At 35.5% G+C, this 12,761-nt stretch overlaps 1 long non-coding RNA gene across 1 annotated transcript; it reads right to left on the reverse strand.

Annotated features, from left to right (window-relative positions):
* Positions 1-9,466: 9,466 nt before the first annotated feature.
* Positions 9,467-10,423, reverse strand: LOC131651739 (uncharacterized). The gene is made up of 3 exons (XR_009298484.1): positions 10,339-10,423; positions 10,175-10,238; positions 9,467-9,814 (listed from the first exon to the last, which is right to left on the reverse strand). It is a non-coding gene; the product is annotated as an uncharacterized LOC131651739 (long non-coding RNA).
* Positions 10,424-12,761: the final 2,338 nt, after the last annotated feature.

A 12,761-nucleotide genomic window follows, 5' to 3' on the forward strand; every position in this document is an offset into this window, starting at 1 on the left:
AAAATAGGTGAACTTGTGCACCTTGCCATTTCCTCATATTTCATCATTATTTCAATTTCTTGGACTTTTTAGAAACCTTGAAGAGTCTTGTAACCAATGTTTTTGGTCCCATGTCAAAATAATTTTCCTTGCTCCTTGTATGCTCTTTTGAAAAAGATGACTTTTGGTTGACTTTCAAAAAGACCTATAATGTTTTGAGTCATATCTCTCAAATGAAGCATTTTTGGCCTTGTCTTGTGAGAGACAAAATTGTAGGGAATTCAATTTCCTTCAAAATAAGCTTTGGATGGGAAATTTCTGATGTTCCATGTAGGAGTTATGGCTGGTCAAAGTTTAGTTGACTTTCTCCTATGAAACCCTAATTTAGAAACTTTTGGATTTGTTGATTTCTGATCTTTTCTTGATGAACCATGATCAATCCTTGATCAAATGGTGAATGATACTTCAAAATAAGGTTGTTGACAAAAAAATTAGGAGTTTTGACTGTACTTTGACCACAGTTGACTTTTAGGTCAAACTAGTCGACTGTTGACTTTCTGAGCAATTGAGTGGTCAATCCTTTGAATTAGGACCTGAATTTTGTCATGGAGATAGTTTGAAACATCATAAGCAATATGAGATGCACTGGAACCTTTGATCCATTGATTTTCTTCAGAAAGACAAAAATCCTAATTCTTTGAACCATTACTTAGGAGGGGTGTCTTTGAGCCTTGAACTTTGATGTGAGTTTGAATTAAGAGAAATAAGATGGGCAAATTTTGGGGTATGACAAGTGGTATGCAGCTACCAGTTGAAGAACAGATGTTCTCGTGCTAAACTAATGCAGTGTGAGTACATTGGTTTGGAACCTACTCCTGTTCTGGAAGAGGAGACATCTGATTATAAGTTGATCAGGACAGATCAACATGTACTTCTACTCCAAATCTTAATTTATGGGAGTTTAGAAGTAAAAGCTCAATGCTAAAGAAGACTCATGAAGGTATTCCTTTCTGATCCTTTATGTTTAAATCAAGATGAGCTTATATCTGGTATCTTCTTCTGATTAAAGGAACCAGATATGTGGATTTTCATTCATAACCATAGAGCAGTTGTTGGAGCTGAATATTGTGTCTCAACCACAGTGAAATATGGTCACGAATGTTGACTGCCCTAGTAGTTATCCAGAAAGGGTAGTGTTATTTAGAATCAAGGAAGTCAGATGGCTCAGAAGAATCTGACTAATTTAGTGTTATGCCATAACTAAGTCTGTTCCAGAAACCTAAATGAGGGAAACTCCTCTATAGGTACAGACTATGGCATCCATCATCTCAAAATCAGAATGAAAGTCTGAAGAAAAGCTTATTGAGATGTTGGCTATTCTATTCCTTGATATGTCGGGATGTTGCTGATAATTACACTATTTTGCTTCCACCCCAAGTGCTATGAATTAGATGTTAGAGATGTTAACCAAGAACCATGAAGGATGATGTCATATCAGATGTTACAAAATCATCTCAAGATCTTCAGTTATTTGAAATTATTTTATTGCCAAGAGGAAAGTATATAAGTGTGAAGAGGTAATCAGTCAGAATGATCTAGTGTGAGTAGTCAATTCTAACTGACTAACTGATAGGTACTTTGACGGGAGTCTTAGTACTTATTAGATTTGCAGCCTGAATGCAAGATTCTTATACTCTGTCGGGAGCTGAGTATTTGTATGAAGAATTCATGGACTAGTGTGAACTAAATGTTAATGTTCACTGTTATCTTCACAAGTTTAGGAAGTGTGGCAATGGTATCTGGTGAAGCATACTGTTACTATTGAATATCTTGATGGGAGATGGATATTTGCAATAACTGTATGAAGAAAAGAAGTATGTGATGAAGAAATAGTTCTACTTGAAAATACATCATCACTACTGTTGAAGACACCAGAGAGATAAGGTTCAGACTTATCTGCTGAAGATTAATTTATGGTTATATAATTATAGTTTCTTCTACTTCAAGTTGCAGAGTGTGGCAATCTGAATCTTGTGTAGCAAGCAAACAGAAGATTCTAAATTTGGAAACTGTGACAATTCCAAATGAAGGGTGCTTCGAGGACGAACATCAAAGATGTCCTTAATTTGTATATCTCAGGGGGAGTAAGAGAGTATGAAGATCAGCAAGGACAATGTTATTCTGCTTCTAATCAAATGGAAAGTCTATCAAAGACTAATCTTTAAGCCAGAAGAACAATGTCATACAAGACGTCAGAACATAACTCAAGACATGTTTTATCCTTGAAAACCAGCAAGGATCATTCTTTGTATTATCATCTAAAAACATGTATTGATGGTGTATATCACTTGTTCTGATATAGTGCATGTTCCAACCATTGCACAAGTCCACCTGATGCAGTTCTTTTTCAAATAACATCTCTTGATCAAGACATTTGTTAAAGTCTAGGTATTTTTTTAAATTGCTCAGGTTTCTAGAGTATTTTCTTTTTCATTTTTTTCGGTTGAGTCTCTTATTTCCTTCTTTCGGATATGAGTATAGTCTAGAGTCTAGGTTATGTTTGTCAACTTGTGACAAACATAGGGAATAAGGGTGGTGTTCAAACATTGTTTAGTCTGAGGTCCTTCTTTGCAGTTGTTTTCGCAAAGACATTGAATATGTTTTCTATTCTAAGTCTGTGTGTCTTCTATTTTGAGTCTTGTTTTGAGTCATGAACATAAATTGTTTCTTATGTTCTGAATTATCCAATATAGAGGTCTGGTTCTCTATGTCTGTAAATAGATAATCCAAGTGTTTAAATTCCCGTTAGTGAATATCCTCTTATGCTCTAAAAGAGGATGTTGTGTCAATTTGTGTCGTAGCATAGTTTTCAATTTGAAGGGGAGCATTTAGTATTTTCTTCCTCATGTGCATCATGGCCTCAGTTTTCTCCTTCTCTATGAAGATGATATATGTGATGTTATGTTTCCTATGCTATAGTGAGTTCTCCTTCAACAAAGCCTTTGTCTTATTATGGCTAAAAAGGGGGAGAAGTGGTTATATTATGTTATCTATAAAGAGCAACTTTTAAGGGGGAGAAACTTTGTGTGAACTGTGGGATCCTTAAAAGAGAGAGAACATTGGAGTTGAACCTGCCAAAAAGATGTCCTAGTATGGTGTTTCAACATCATAAAAGAAGACTGAAGATTGTCACTTGTAAAGGTTGAAATATCATAAACAGTGACTACTGAAGACTTCTAAATTGCTGCTACTGAATTGTAATGTTTAAACCCTTGTATTTTTTATGCTTCTGTAATACAAAGGTTAAGTAAATTAGTTAAAGCCAAAATAAGCCAAAGGGGGAGATTGTTAGTGCTTTTGAGGATTGGCTTTATGTTTGGAAACTAATTTAGCAGCAATAGGTTAAATAGAATTATAACTCGTAAGAGAAAGCAGGTTGAAGTTCTATTTAATGGAGAAACATGTTGTGTTGAAATGTTTCAACATCTAGAACAACATGTCGAAGAAGATGTTGTGACATCGTAAATAACATCGTGTTTGAGCTGACAGTTTGGATTATGTTATAATAGAAACAGAATATTCCTAAAACACTGGATCCTATAAGGAGCTATATCTAAGGAGAACATTTAGGAAACTAAATGTGGAAAGATTTTATAGGAGAGTCTGTTGCAAAAGTGTAACAACTTATTGTTGTTACTTGGAGCATATTTTATGGAGATATTTGTGGACAATATCTTGGAGCTTATATTGTGGAATAATTTTAGAAACAACTTGTTATGTCAGTTGGTTACGATTTAAAGGTCAAAAGAATCAAGTCAGAATATTGAAGATTGTGTAGTTTCTAATTGTGGAGACAATTTAGGAAACTTATGATTAAAGACCTTTCTTTTAGCAGAAGATTTCTTTTGTTTTGTAACAGCAAATAAGGCTGTGATTGAAGGCCCAAATCCAGTTGGGAATAGGTTATAAATAGAAGCTTTGTAACCTAAGTTTTGTACCAGCCGTAATTTTAATAATGTAGTTTTTAAGGGCTGAGTCTGTAAGGTAAACCTCCCGGTCTGTGGGAAGGTTACCATTGTGATCCTAGAAGCCTGTAGGCAAGAGGAGTATTGTTCTTGGAGGAAGTTTGAAGCAACTTCAAGTTATATTTATTTGTGAGCTTAGAATGCTTGAAATTAGGCCGTCAATGCAGTGGCTGAGTTGTTGACTGCTAGACATCATTGTTATGATTGGGAGTGAGAGTGGTTTCTCATATCTAAGGAGAACCTAGGTAGAAGGGTCATTGGGTAGTGATTAAGTGAGAAGTTGTAAACGGGGGAGTTTAGCTTTGAATTGATACTGATGATAGTGGACTTCATCCCTGGCTTGGTATCCCAAAGAGTAGGTAGTTAAACCGAACTAGGTAAACAATTCTGTGTGTTATTTATTTTCTGCACTATTATTTATATTCCTATCTTGTCTGTTTTTATAATGTCAGATCAGATGTCATGATATCCATATATGACATCTGAGTTCTGTCTTACCAGAATTTCAAGACCGAAGTTTTAGTTCTCAAACCCTTAGGATATAGTCATTCTATATTTTTCTCAAAGTGTAAACTTTGTGAATCTGATTATTTAAGAAGCACTCATATAAACACAAAGGTTTTTAGATTCATTTGTTAAAGAATTTGAAATCTCTTTCAGGTTTGATTGAGCAAGGAAGTCTTGAACTAGTGTGTTTAGGCAAGGAAGTCTTGAGCTAGGTCGCTTGAGCAAGGAAGTATTTTTTAGGTTTGGTTGAGAAAGGAAGTCCTGAACTGGTGTGTTTAGGAAAGGAAGTCTCGAGCTAGGTTGATTGAGCAAGAAAGTCTCATTCGGGTTTAATTGAGCAAGGAAGAATTAAACTAGTGTGTCTAAGCATGTTGTAATCATGATTGATTATAGTGGAAATCTCTAATGGGACAAGGGGATTGGATTACTCTAAGTTTTAGAGGAACTAAGATATATTGTGTGTCACCTTCTTTACTTATGCATCTTATTATCCATTGTGCATTGAACTATGTATCTGACTCAGACTCTAACTGATGTTCAAAATCTGAGCTTCATTATCAGATTCTGAAGTTGGAGTTTGAAAACAAAGTAAAATTTGATATGCACAATTCAAGCCCTTCCTTATTATGTATATTTTTCTCACCTTCATTTTCAAAATAAATGCTTCCAAAAGATAACACGCTTTCGAATCGTAGTTATGAGGCCAAAAAGATATTGTATCCAATGTGTTTGGACTATATCAAAATACATGCATGTCGTAATGATTGCATATTATATAGGAAAAAGTATGAAAACTTGAAGGAGTGCTCGAAGCGTGGGGAGTCACGCTACAAGCAGGAGGACAATAGTGTTAAAGACGATGATAGTGTAACTAGAAAAGGTGTTCCTTCTAACGTGAGGTGGTACCTACCGCTAATTAAAAGGTTCAAGAGATTGTTTGCTAATATTAAGGACGCAAAGAATACTAGATGGCATGCAGATGAAAAAGTGTGTGATGGAAAAATTTGCCATGTAGTTGACTCATTGCAATGAAATCAAATTGATTCCTTGTTGCAAAATTTTACCCTTGAATTGAGGAACCTTAGGCTTGGAATTGCCACCGACGGAATGAACCCTTTTGGTAATTTGAGTATTAACCATACATCATGGCCTATTCTTCTCATAATTTACAACATATCTCCATGGTTGTGCATGAAACCCAAATATATGATGTTACCAATGATGCTTTCGGGTCCAAGATAACCAGAGACGACATAAATGTTCCTTTAAGGCAAAATACCCTTTTTGGTCCCGTATGTTAACCTCAAGGTTCATTTTGGTCCCTTGTTATACCCCAAAATTTGCCCGCGTCTTTTTTTCAAAGAGAAGTCAACAGACTTCTGTCTAAAAATTTGAAGTTTTATACAATCTTGGATTTTTATTTCATAAATATCCTGATTTTATGAATACTCAATTTTTAGAATTTTTTATACAGTATTTTGGTTCGCTGTTGAATTTATTCTTACATAAACGCCAAATACTGTTTATCACTTCATACACTGTTTATTTGAGATTTATTTTCAGATAAATAATGCTGACGCAGTTGGTACAGAATTAAAATTTGCAGGCGCAGAGTCCGGGGTTTCAGATTATACTGGTAACAATTAAATTATTATTGGTTTTATTTCCCACTAATTTTTATTTTATACTATATTATTTTTTCAAATCTCCTTCTTTCAAATCAAATCCTAACTTTATTCTATACCTCTTTCTTTTCAAAACCTACCATATTTTTTTCAAATTCTACTACCATTCAAATTTTCCCTTTGACGGTGCCACTCCATTCCCCAACGTCTCTATCTCTCTCTTTTCACTCTATAAATACTCCTCATTTTTCCCATAATTTCTCACATCAAATTTTCACTCATCTCCCAAATTTCTACCATATTATCTTCCATAAAATCATTTTCTCTTCTTCCTCGGCAAAAAATGGCAAAGTGGGTGGAAACGTTTCTTCTTGTGGTCATCACTATTTTTGTGGTGATCATGTCTTTTTTTGTCTTCATAATCCTAAAGAATGCAGACCTGGGTTGTTTTCACTCCCGGCCATCTATCTACTGTTGTTTATAGCGTGGGTCTTTAATCGTCATACTTAAAGTTTTTCGTATTTGTCGTTTTCAAATAATGTACCGTTCGTGGTATGTGTTATAATGTACTGTTCATTGTTTTTGTCGTTGTTTAATATTTGTATTGTCCGTATTAAATATCGTACTATCTGTTGTACTGTTATTTAAATATTGAAATATTGTTTATGTTTTATTGCTAGTTAAATATTTATTTTTCTATGCATTAAATCATTTATCGTTTTATTTTCAATATTTGTGTGCGTACAATATATATTTTTATTTATTATGTTTTTGTTTTTCTAACAAATCATGTAAATAATTTTTCACCATTAACACAACAAAAACAAAAAGAAAAAAAATTAACTTTAACTGTTAATTTTTTACTTTAACTGTCACGCTAGTACCCGGACAACCAGTTACCAGTCAAATCTCGTTATCAGCGCAATTCTCCGCATCTGTATCAACAATCAATTCAACTGCCGCACCTCAAGATGTGCACTTCAAATTTCCAAGATTTTTGTTCTAGAAGTCTCCTGATAATCACATGATCAGCAGAGACTCAACACTGCACAAAAATCAGGTACGCCTAACTGTCTCCTACACAAACAGTCCCTAACTAGGGTTTTTTTTGTTTTTTCAGGAAAATGAGTTTTTGAGACCTCAAATGGATTTCATGGATTTCCATATGGCTCAAAGTACCACCAGACAAATTTTCAAACTTCGTTTCGCTCGAACGCACAGTCAACTGCTCAAACGGTCAACAGACGACCAGTTTGACAAAAAAAGTCAACAGACAATCAAAAATGCAATTTTTTGTCAACATCCATATTTTGTCAAAAGATTCATCATTTGATAAATGGTTGATCACAATTCATCAAGAAAAGTTCAGAAATCGACAAAATTCCAAGTTTCAAAATTAGGGTTTTTACCTAAAAAGTCAACTGAACTTTGACCGGCCATAACTCTCTCCTTGTTCATCACAAAAATTCCAACCAAAGCTCATTTTGAAGTAAATTCAATTATCTTTCAAATGAAATTGGTCCCATGATCATTGGATTTACCATTTGGGAGATATGAGCCAAGACATTACAGGTCATTTTCAAAGTCAACAAAAAGCAGTTTTTTGTCAAAGCCCATATCATCAAAATAACTTCTCCAAATGCAAAAAAACTTCCAAAGTGGCTTGTAGAGGACATCTTGAGGATTCTAAAAAGTACAAGAAATCCTTCATATGATCAAAATTTAGGGAGTTATGCCTTGTTGAAGTTGGCCATTTTTTGGGAAAATACATGAAACCAACATTGACCAAACTTTATTTTTTTCCAAATGGGCCTAATCTTTTGTGATCCAAACATGTTTCTAAAGACCATCCACGACCCATTCTTGATCCATGATGTTTTTATAACATTTTTGATTTAATTTTATTCATTTAAAATTAAATTAAAAAGAAATGCTTCAAGATATTACCAAGTCTTGTCTCTAGTGAGGTTGCCATTCAAAGAAGGTTATCAGTATGCAGAGGGTGCAGAAGACTTATGGGCAAGAGTGGTTGAAAGCAATGATCAAAGATGGCCACAAAATTAAAAGTTCTATCCATGGTGGGAATACAAAATGGAAAAATATTCTACACTTGATCCAAAGGCAAACTCAGCATTCAATCTTTCTCTATAAATAGAGAGCAAGCTTCAGCAATAGAGGACACGAAATCATTGCCCAAAGAATAGCCACAAACATTATCACAAAATATCTAAACACTTGTAATTTTCGTTTTCTTTGTAAAAGCTATTATCAATCAAAACAAATCTTTTCAATCATCTTCTGAGATCATATAGAGTAAGAATGAACCCTTAATATGGTGTCATACCCCAAATTTGTCCTACCCTTTAATTTCTAACTGGCTTAGACCTTTGCATTCATCTGCATACTCCGTTAGGGCATTAACATGACATCGCATTCATTCATTAAATAAAACATCTAAATATGGAATCAAGGGTCATGAAGCAAGCTGAAGTTTCACTTAAGGCTTTGCACAAGGTTTACTTCCGAGGTCATTTGAATCAAGACTTATTGATTAGGGTCATGGCCTCGCATGTACTTCATCAGCTGATTCTGTTACAATGTTATGATTTGAGTTGAGGCACTGATTCGTCTCTATGTGGGCAACCATTGTTCAGGGTTTGTTTATTCTATGACAAGATATTGGGTTGATAGTCGATTTGAAGATCAAAGCACAAATTCATGTAATGTCAAGCATCGAGAGAAGTAAAGGATACAATTAATCATTTGAACTTGAAAAGTAAGAAAAACTAAACTTGGTCTCATTGAAAAAGGTGACTATCGTTGACCAAGTCATGTGGGCTTCCTCATTCAAGATAGACCATGACCACTTTCTTTTGAGAGGCATTTCAATCATGGGGAATAATGGAGCATGAAGAAAATTTTAAATCTCCCTTTGCTTGAGATGCAAGTCAGTACAAGATTTAAGTCATGACTACAAGCCAAACATACAAATTCCAAGAATTCAAATTTAAAACCGTTGCTAGGGTCCTCAATCATTACAAGCTCATTCTTTACAAAAAGCCTACATCATTTACAAATTCAAGCTAAAAGATCATTACATTCATTGTTACAAAGAGAATTACATAAAAAAAAAGCGGCAAAGTCTTCTTCGAATGCGCCATTCTGCCTTCAAACTCCAAGCCATGTTCGAGTCCATTTGCTACATACCAAGAACCTGAACCATATGCATCACCATATCCATTGTGAACCAAAAAAGAAAACCATTGACATTCAGTACATACATTCATCTTAAGAAACAACAAAAAACAGTTCAGCCCACTTTTATCCAAACATCTCCTAACTACCACCTAACTTCTAACAGTTTAACACTTAACAGCTTCTCTAACAACCTATAGCAGTTGCATAACAAACATATCAGCCCCGCATAAGCCAAATCAACCCCTAAACTCAGTCAATTATGCTGCCAGTTCAAACATAAGCCAAACTGTCCACAAAGCACCACAAGCAATAACAGAAACTTAACATTACAACCTTCCACTGATTTTTGACTTCAAATTAACCTTCTTTTGCTAACCTTCAATTCACCCACCTTCAATCCATGTCAGTACAGCTGCACGTCTATACACTAACCCACATACCGGCCCCTGCATACACACTTCCAAGCTGCCTCCTCCAAACCTGCATAACAAGTATAACCATACAATGCACTTTCATACATTTCCAAGACATATCAACCATATCTACACTACATTCATACATATACATCCCTGCCAAAATTTTGCAATACAAATCATCACAAACCAATACAATCCACATCAGTTTCAAACCACACATACACATTACAAGTAAAACCACATAGCACTATATCAGGTCCATAAGAAATTCAAAACAGAACCATCATTCACATAACAGAAAAAGACAGAATTTCATCAATCTTCAACTAACATTTCAGCCTTCCTTTTTAACTAGCAGTGACAAATTCCATGACAAAGTCAATACATACACATTCAGTCCCGCATACAGAAAAGATTCACATACCGTAGCCAATTCGCTCACTTTCAATCCGACCCAAACAGCTGCTAATCGAACTCGAATAAACCACCTGCATCCCATCAGAATGTGGCAGCAAGGTCAGTTCAAAAGAGGAGCAAAGCCAAGACATCCGAATCTATATATTAACTCCAAGCAATCAGCATAATTACCTCAAGACTCAAACACAATCAGCCTATTCAAAGATCTGACCCAAGGATTATACATCTAAGCCGAACATCCACTTACCCTGCAACTGATATCAATATGAGACCGAGTCAGTTCGAATTTAAATAAATCTCAGCTTCAATACCAACATACAGCCATACATTCACTAGTCAGAAAACCATATTCACAACTCTAACCTTTCAAAACCTAAACATCAAACAGTTTCAAACCAATTAACATTTACTAACAGTTTTAACATAACTAATAGCTCCTATTAATTTCTTACAGTTAACTGGTTGCAAACTAACTCAAGCTAACCTTTCAAAAATCCAACAAAACTCAACTCTAAATGCCAGCTCACTGAATTCAATTCCCAACCTACTAACAACCTTCTAACTGCCAAAACAGAACTCTAACCAACTTATAACCGCTCAATCTCCACCCTTAGATTCTCTAACCGTTTCTCACCAATCTAATGGCTCACACTTCATCCCCTCAGCCTATATATATTCTCTTTCCCTCCACAATTCAAACACACGCCATAATTCACCTTTCACACACTTCACCATTCATTTCTCACTCTCACTCTCTGCAAATTCTTCACTCCACCATTCACCACCTCCCATCTTCACCATCACTCTTCATCATCCATCACTCTCAATCTTCTCTGCAACTCCCCAACCTTCATCTTCTATCTTCTTCCATCCCCTCCAAATCCCAACCTCCTTCTACCATACGCTCACGCTTCGGAAGCCATTGGTGTTTCTCATTGAAACTCCAATCGGTTGAGCTTCAGCCACTCCCTCAACTCACATGCTCTCACGTAGCAAACATATATCTCCACTCAACAATACACTCGTCAGAAGAACGGAAGAAGAAGAAAAGAAGAAGAAGAACGCAGGAACATCAGAAGAAGAAAAAAAGGAAGAATCAAAAGACTCATGGATGCTTAATATTACCTGGATTCTCCAAACACCTAGGAATTTCTGCTCACCTTCGTCACGTTGAAGTCGCGTCGGACGAACTCCGACCGGTAAGTCCCTCTATTCATTCGCTTCAAAATCCTCGCCTCTCTCTTATTCTTGATGCTATACTGAATCGGTTGGATCCTTGGATTGTATCTTTTGCTCGAACTCTCCCGAATTAGCCGTCTGATTGTGAGAATGGTTTAGGGTTCGATCAAGGTTTAGATTTAGGGGAGATAGAGAATCACGGAGAGAAATAGAAACGGAGAGAGTGAATTTGAGAAAGGAGGTAACGATGACTCATGGCGGCGTACAGGGCGCTCGCCGGAGAAGCTGCTGTTGGTGTGCTTCGAGCGAGAGAGGAGAGTAGGAGTAGAGAATAGGGAACGACACAATTGAAGAGCCCTAATTCCTAAATCTTTTTTATTTTCTTGTTTTTTTTTTATTATTTTTATTTTTTAATTCGTTCTTAATTCAAATCAGAATCCAATAACACAATAGGTTAGGATCTGAAATAAAAAAAACTGTCTTTGGGCCTTGCAGTCACAAAATTGCTGTCTACACACCCCTAGGCCCACGCCCTCTCTTTTTTGGGCATGTTATCAAATAAAAACTCTGCTTGGGCCTGTTTCCTTTGGGCTCAGCGCCTCATTGCTTCCAGCACCATCATTCTGATTTCACACCTCCCTGTTTCACTTAATTGATAGTTTTTTTAGGTTTTCCTACTTAGTTTTTTTGCTACTTTTTTAGGTAATAAAATGACATAAAAACCTCATAAAAAAATATTAGTTTTAGGCTTATGGTTTTAGTCTCTTTTTTGCTTGATTTAGAATTCGTTTCTCTTTCATAAAAACCCGTAAAAATAGTAGTTTTTTTAGTTTAATTTTGCATTGGTGCTTGAATTGTTTTTGTGTTAGTTCCGTGTTATTTTGGTATGATGCTTGTGTGATTTTGTTACTTGCATCTTTGGCCTCATTTTAGGCCTATCTTGTTAGTACCATTTTATTGCTCCTTTTAGAATTTAGTCTCATGTCAACATTAGGATTTAGACTTGTATAACAACATAGATTAGGAAATAGGCTAGTTCCCTTTCATTCTTTTTCTTTTCAACTTTTAAAATACTTAATAAAAACCGATGAAGATCATACCGTTGCTATATTTCATGGTAGGAAAGAAATGATTGAGGCGTAGGCCTCGATGTATGTTCTTTCCTACTTAGCGGAAAAGAAATGGTTGAGGTGTGAAGCCTCGATGTATTTCTTAACCGTTATTTAGAGAAACGATTGTGGCGTAGGCCTCGATGTGCATTCTCTAAATATTCACAAAGGAACTCCTTTTTATTTCTACTAAACGGAAAAGAAATGATTGGAATGTAGATTTCGATGTATTTCTTATCCGTCACTTAGAGAATCGATTGTGGTGTAGACCTCGATGTGCGTTCTCTAAATATTCAAAAACAAACA

The sequence above is a fragment of the Vicia villosa genome, linkage group LG2 (assembly GCF_029867415.1).
Source record: "Vicia villosa cultivar HV-30 ecotype Madison, WI linkage group LG2, Vvil1.0, whole genome shotgun sequence".
NCBI lineage: Eukaryota > Viridiplantae > Streptophyta > Magnoliopsida > Fabales > Fabaceae > Vicia > Vicia villosa.